The sequence below is a fragment of the Mycteria americana genome, chromosome 5 (genome assembly GCF_035582795.1).
Source record: "Mycteria americana isolate JAX WOST 10 ecotype Jacksonville Zoo and Gardens chromosome 5, USCA_MyAme_1.0, whole genome shotgun sequence".
Taxonomy (NCBI): Eukaryota; Metazoa; Chordata; class Aves; order Ciconiiformes; family Ciconiidae; genus Mycteria; species Mycteria americana.
The window spans coordinates 7,152,367-7,160,594 of record NC_134369.1 but is presented as its reverse complement, the minus strand read 5'-3'; positions in this window follow the sequence as shown (position 1 = coordinate 7,160,594).

Genomic DNA, 8,228 nt, shown 5'->3' with positions numbered 1-8,228 from the left:
AGTGCTTACATTGAGCTGCAAGCACACCCCTGCTTTACCATGGCAGAGGTTTGTCTCCCAAGTCATGTCTAGCACCTGGGGGAGATGGGGACACAATAATTCATCCTACAGAAAAGTGGACAGTGTGGTAAGTCGAATTTGATTTGCCAGAATGGAGCTTAAGATGAAGGAAGGCAAGCACGTGATTTGCCATTACCGATGCTTTCTGCTCTGCACAGAGGCAAGGGAAGCACTGTCACTTGCTAGTGACAGTGACATCGGGATTGCTGCTTTGGAGAGCCCAGCTGTCCTACTGTGCTAAAGAGAGGCAAAAAATGATGCAGAACACAGCTGCCTCAAAAAGCACAGCGGTCTTGCAGGAAATCCAGTCTCTTGGTATTTCAGGAACCATGTCATAATCCCTTTCAGAAATGAACTGATCTTCCTTCTAATGCGTGTTTTGGGGTTTTTTTGCCGTTTCAGCTGCAAAGCTTCTTCAGAATCAGATGTCATTAGTGGCAGGCAGCTTGCTGATAATTCTTAACTTTACTACTGGCTAATTTATATCTAATTTGTTGTCATCTATCTCTGTTGCCCTCCCTCAATCCCCAGCATATATTCCCCAATATACTCAAAGAAAGTAATCCTCTCCTCTTCTCACCCTTCCTTGTAAATTAGGCTCTCCCTTCACCTAATCATCTGAGCAGTCTTTCTTCCCATCTGTTACAAATCACTGGTTTTAACATGTTTGACAAGGGCAAGTATAGGTCTTTTTTTTTTTCCAAGGTTGGAGGAATCTATTTGCTGTTACAGGAACTTGTGTCTCAACTTCTGGTATTAGAATCTGATTTTGAAGCCTTTTCATGTTGGGACTCTTCAAATGGGTGTTCCTCAGCAGGCCAGGGATGTCATGCAGAAATATTTTCACTGAATTGCAAGGCTAAAACCTATGAGGCATGCACCACTGAAACCACAGAACAAATAGGACCTAGGGAACACAATCGCAGTTTGTAAACACTAATGCACCACTCTGATTAAATTATTTAAGTTCAGAGGTGCATAAACCCATATTAAAATGTTTTAGAAGTGCCTAAGTTGCCAACTCTCACTGTCTTGCAGCTGGACTTAGGTTCTTCCATCATTTATTTGCTTTTGGTATTACCTGAAGTTCTAAATTTCATGAATTTACAAGCTGCCATGGAAATTCACTTTGTCATAGGCTGAAAATAAGTAGCAGTTGCATGTACTCATAAACCCCTTTTATTGCCTTCCTACACAAATTTAATTTCAGTCCTTCAGCTGAAATGTAAAACACAAGGAAGCACACTTTAAGAAAACTAAAACCCCATGTTTCTAAAATGTGCAAATGCAAACACATAAATGTGTTTCAGATTTCATTCTGTACTGATCACCAAAATATAGCTTGACAAATCATATTACAAATTGAATTGCTTCTTCCATTTTTTTTTGCAAAAAATAATTTAAAATGTCAAATCAGTTGTAATCCTTTATTCTTTGAGCACAGAGAACACTTTCATCACCAAACTACCAAATATTTTCCCATGTGCATCATGCTCCCCATATGTGTAACTACAAAACAGATCAGAAGGAAACAGGAAAAGATAAAATCAGACAAATAAGACATATTTCTCCCTTCAAAATATAATCCTAAATGCAGAATCTGGAATAATTAGCAGCCTTTTTACACTCAGAAACAATTTTAATATAAATGATACTGTAACCTGGGGCCCAAGCCTGCAAACATTAAAGAATATGACGTTATTTTATGCATGTGAGTAATTCCTCCTGAGAATATTTGCAAGATTAGAAGCCAGAGTAATGTGATAAAATAGTATGGAAGGAGATTGTATTACATCTGTACAGGCTGTACCAGTTAGCTACCACTAACGTAGTCTATTTAATAGTAGTGAAACTCACAGGCTTCATAAAGATGACAAGATCAGATATTTTAACAAAACAAAATTAATCTATCTCTAGCACTATCAAGTTAGCACCTTTGACAAGGAGCGGAAAGTCTAGCAAAAGACTTCATTTTGGGAAACAATCACTTTATATTCTTCGATATATGGAAAATAAGCTCTGAAAATCTTTATTGATGTGGAGAAAATATATTAATGGTATATACTGCACCATACACACAAGGAGGTAGCATACCTACTTGTTACCTGTTCAGAGTGGTCCAGCCCTACTGCTATTGCAATTAACAGCAAAACTCCTGGGATTGTAGGAACCAAACCCTTCCTATATTGTCATTGCAGCTATAAGATATCAGTGAGCCAGAGACTTAGAGACAGTAGGGTTGCATGCATCTGCATCAGCAAGTGATCTGGCCCTACGCAAGCCTACAGGAAGATAATGTTAATTTTTTATTATTCAAATATTTAAAAAGGAAATTTTACATATACACTTTAAATGCCTTTCTCTGAGTTTTAAAAGTGCAGTAATGTGCAACAGAACACTTCTGGAGCTCATTAAACTTCCATGATATTACTAAAAACACAGTCAATGTCTTTGAAACTTACATTCTTTTCTGTACAAGAGGACCTCATTATGTGGAGATGGAGAATCTGTTGGGGACCCTAAATGGTGGATGCATTTTTGTAAGCATAAACAGTTCGACAGTAATTTCACTTTAATGTTACGTTAGCAGTTTGTATCCATTTTGTTACAATCAGACCTTTGAGAAATGGTATTTGCAAATCATTTTTGGCCAAAAACACTGGGGGGAAAAAAAAAGTCTTTTTACAAAGCCAGAAATGTGTTAGCCATCATACAGCCAAGTCCATCTGCTCTTCAGTCCTAAATCCTAAATATATATCTTAATTGTATTCAAATTTTCTCACTTGCACCAGAGAAGAGCAAGAACCACCTTACTGAAATTAAACAGTCTTCTGGGGTTTAGTCCAACTCCCACTTAGGTCAATGAGACACATTTAATGACTTAAGCAGAGCTTAAACAGAACGATTTCAGATCTTAGGAGTCAAACCAGTGTTTTCTAGAGACTTTTGTGATCCCAGTGAGCTTTCTTCTGAGATAGCTCATCTAAAGGTATACAGAGAAATGGTTCATTGCAGAAGGACTCGCCAAGGAACACTGGAGTCAGTGAAAGACTCAAATGCAGCCTGAGACAGCAGAGAAATTACCACAATGCAGGGAAAAAAGCCAAAAGGTGAAATTAAATTCCAGTCCAAACACTCACAAGGTCCTGAACAGCACAGATGCTTATTCTGTACGGTGACCCTTGCTGATCATAACAGTTCATCTGTTCAGGATAGCTATTCTCAAAAGATGTGAAATAGCAAACTTTGTATTGCCCAATGAAGGCATACAATGTAAGATTTCATGTAACGCTGATGAGTTTTGGTTCCTGCTCTGTTGTTTTCTTCTGTAAAGAGGAAAATCTCTCATACATACTGTAGAAAGAATATATTAAGTCTGGCTAACCAGAGTCTACTAAAGTCTACTCTGTGTTACAAAACACTGAAATAATTACCTTCAGGGAATCATTCAGGGAATATATAGCCAGTGGTTGTCTAATACGTAGTAAAAATATTTTCCTACGATTATTTTTCTAAGTGTGATTTTTTTTGTGCGTGTGGTAATCGAGATCTGGAAAGTTTTCTTTAAGTCTCTTTATGAAAGGTTTTGTGGATATTTGTATTATATTTTAGCAGGAAACATTCTCTCCTTACGAACTACTCCCTTACAGTGCAGTCTAAATTCAATAAAAGCTGATCTTTGGAATTCACTGCTAACTCATGCACTGAATTTGTGACTTCACCCCTTTCCTACTCAGAAAGCCCTGCCAAGTTAAAGTGGGAAGAAGAGCATCATACTGCAGAGGAAGAGTTTCTTCTTTTGACCACCCTTCCCAGAGGCTGAGGCCCCACATTGCTTCCAGTGATGAAAGCAGAGGGAGACTCATTATATTTATATTCTTCTATTAAAAGGCTGTTCTGCCAAATCTGTTTTGGGTAGATTTAGTTCAACGCTAGTACTTTTTTAAAGTAAACTCAAACGTTTAAAGGTTCAAATAACTTTTCGTAAAGTAAAATGAGATTTTTTTAATGTTGCCATCTGTTTGCCCACCACTGTCTTGTCAGCTACTTTAAAAGGACATTAAGCAAAGCACTTGAAAGACAGGCAAATGTTGCTAATGCAAAGTTATCTCTGTGACTGTAAAGAAAGACACAACTTAACAGCAGTCTTTTCAAAAACATCCCTCTCCCATTCCAGGTGAAATTAAACGTCCTGTGCTTCTTCTGAAATTTGCTAGTTAACACAATTTGATTCCCTGATTTATTTCAATTGTGTACCAAGGAAAATGTCCTTCTAGGTGAGAAATGTGCCAGCTTAATTATTATATTATGACCACTTGCATATGGGAAGTGGTAAATTCTGTCAAATTAGTGTTTGAAAGAAGGTTTTAGTTCTGTATAGAACACTATATATTCTAGAAATATATATAATGTTATCTATAATGTAGAATTCTATGTGTTATATATAATTCTAGAATATATAGTGTTCTATACAGAATACCATACTATACAATACTACTATTCTGTTTTGTAAACAGAAGTTTGCTGTCCTTCAACACGTAATGGTGAAGGGGTTCCTGCGAAGCTGTACTACAGAGCGTTTGCTTACTACATCATACAGTAAGGTGAGTCTGTCTCATCTGTATGAAGCCTTTCATAGATATTTTACATTTTATTAAAAAGGAGCATTTGCAAGATCAGGTATTTTCCTCTGAAAAAAAAAGCAGATGCATTTAATTATTTCTGAGTATTAATTGTAATTAGCATTTAGATGCATCATTGACTTTCCAGTTTGACTTTGCTTCCTCTGTCAGCCTTGTCATCAGTAAACAGCATTTTCATCTATAGAAAAGGCTGGGGAGGGTGGGGGTGGGTGATAATGACAAGATTTCCAAAAAACTGAGTAACAGGCAAGGCTTTCTATATGTCTGCTACGTGCTCCCACATTTGCCAGGAGTGACTAGAAAATTTCAGAGACAACTCACATAGTCAAATTTTATGTGGAAAAAATAATTGGCATGGAGATTAGGTGGCACATAACCAAAACGCTGGACTCCTTCTACATGTTAGTCAACCTGTGTGTGAGACATTAATCAAAGGGCATATTCCGTAACATGTAACAAAGCAAAAATCTCCTCTGTCATATGAAGACAGAAAAAATTGCTAGTACGTGCACGACCAAAAAGCTACCAAGTTCTTCAATAGGTATAAAAGCCTGGACTTTGACAGGGACAATAGCAATCAATCACACTGTGTGGCGGACCATGAAACTCACTCTGGACTAGGCCAATGAATCAAAGTATTGCTGAAATTGCGAATACTAATGCAACTGTTGAAGATTTAAAGTGATTAAATTCAGCGGTATTAAAGCAATAAAATTCTACCAACATGGTAGTCCTGAGGCAAAGGGATGTCTTAATAACCTAAAAATTGAATTTGCACTTTCTTCTCTGCCCTGAATCATAAATAAAAGTCCTATCATGGTTAATTTGGCCTTTCAGGTTTCCAAGGCAGATATTGTTCTCTGTGGACAGCAGAGATTCCTCTGCAATTTTTATAAGCATATATGGTGTCCTGACACCCATTTCTAGCCAAATTTTTTTTTTTCTCCACATTGGTGTACTGCGTTACATGATTGCCATTTCCCCCTTAACAGTAACTGGATGCATACATACCTTCTACAGCGATTAGCTAGGTAATTATTTAAGTAAAATTCCCTTCAGTTTGGACTTAACGTTTGCCTAATAATGTTAAAAGCACTTTGAGATCATTCTTGACCATATGCATGTGAAAACACATACATAAATAAATGCTGTGGGTGTGTGATTTGTACTATCTGTGCATTAAAATAATGCACTAATTAGCACTCTTACACTTCTAAAGATTTTATTGGGACGATGAAATTTTAGAAAACTGTTTTCCAATGTTTTCTATAGCCTCTAAAGAATCTTATAGTCCCTCCTTGTGAGGGATTCCTAAATTCATGTCAGCTGGATGTGAAGGAAAATACTACCTAGCTACAAGACCACTATAGACTGGTCCTGTTAACCCAAGAACACCTATACACATGTATAGGTCCATACACAGGGAAAGTAATTTTCCAATAGAACTAAGACATAAGTTTACACACTGATAGAATTGTATGGAGACAAAGCTAGCCACAATCCATGTGCATTTTCTTATTCTTCTGATGGCTTTTTGGGTTTAGCACATCCAGTAACAAAGTATTTAAGCTAAACCAAACCAAGCTATTCTTGTAAAAAAACAAAGTCCACGTGAGAGAGGTTCATGAGAATGACTGCTTGCACAGTTGTAAATGGTGTCTCCTCATGTAAAGCTTGAGCCCAAACCTGGCACCCGAGCAGACGCCTGAAGTGAACAAAGTTTCTTGAGCCACTCTTCTTCCTCCATTTTGCCTAGCTAATCATAGAGTATATCCTGTCATATCTGCATTCTCTCCACCTGTGTCTAATGTCTACAATAAAAGAGCCCCATGTCTGGCTGCCTGTTAAGACACTATCATAAAAATATTAAGACCTTACTAATTAATGTATAAAGAAAGGTCATCCTCTTACTCCGTTATGGATTAACTTCTTACACGCTAAGACCTCTCACCTAAAACAAACTGTCCTTTCATTTTCAGTTAGCTTACACTACAGACTGATTTCCATTTTCTCTTGGACTGGTAATGCAACTATTTTCCAATAAAGACATAGGCTATATCACTTGACTATTGATAATCCTTCAACAATAAGTCTAGAGTGTCACTGCACACGCAAAAACCTACAGGATATGCTCGCTCCCAGAAGTCCTACTGACATCTACGACAGCACACAGCACCAATATTTCATGTGGCATTAAAGTGCAGCTGGTAACACCTAGGCTAATTCATCAATGAAGATATAAGTAAAGTAACTCTGCTAAAAATGTCACAAGCTTGAGTGACACAGACAAATGGGTCGAAACTAATAATTCCATTGTAGTTAGCAAAATACATCAATTGAAGTTTAATGCTTAGATCTGTCACACTTCTCAGCCACTACTGTGCAAATACATTTACCTAGTCATTCAGGAGGAGCAGCCCTCACTCTTTGGGAATCGCTTCTGGGACCTATTTTCCTCCAAATGCTTACCAGGATACGGATTTCCTGACTAGGACAAGCACAAACAGTTTGTCATGTTAATACTGAATCTGTCAGTATCCACCTGTGCTTTGAATTTTTCTTGAGAAAAATATAGCATGCTATAGACTCAGCAGTTCATTCCCTTCTAGTGGGACAGGATTAGACTTCTGACTTACACAGTGGCTATTTCTTTAATTCAGATACATTTTCTTATTTTTTAAGATAAAAAATGTACTAAAATACCTCTGCCATAGCAATGCCTAGCTTTGTAACTTAAGACACCACTGCAAAAATCTGGCAGTCCTGCAAAATACAGCAATGCACTTAAACACGGTACCTCAGAAAGGAAAAAGCAAATGGATATTCATACTTTTTCTATATAATCTGTAGCCTTATTTTCCTTCCCTCTGTCATGGTCCTGCATTTGCATTCCACCTCTTCCTCCACTGGAATATCAAGCCTGTCATTCTTTGGTTCTCCTGGAGGACACAGAAAAGGAGTACTTGCCAGCTTTTAGCTTTTTTATTAAAACAGACAGCAATGTCAAATTTTATACCAAAGTTTTCTTTCTCTCAGATATATTTCAGTTGATTGAGTTCCATTGCTGTTACAAAAAAGCAAACACCAAATAGAATAAGCAGTCACTTTGCTTCTTTGCCATTCTTTTGTAAGATTATAACCCCACTAGTTTTCCTGCTATCCACAGAACTTACAGTGTAAAATGTCCTAGCTTTCTCAAGTAAAAGATAATCAGAGAAAGTAAGTTCCCTTTTGGAAACAAAGAACAAACAAAACCGCGTAGCTATTACATTATCAACATTCTTCACAGATCACAAAATAGAAACTCAAACTTTGTGGTGTTTTTTTTTTTCCTGCAGGTATAAATAAGTGCAAATTCCTGGAGCGATGTGGTTTAAGCTGAACAGTGCTATAAAGTAGACAGTGGAAGCACTACATAAAATTTGCTTTTCAGATTTTCTTATTCTCATAACGTCACTGTCCAGTTCACTGGGTCTACAGGAAAGTTAAAACAGCTGCTTTAACTTCTGAATCTTTAGTCTTTAC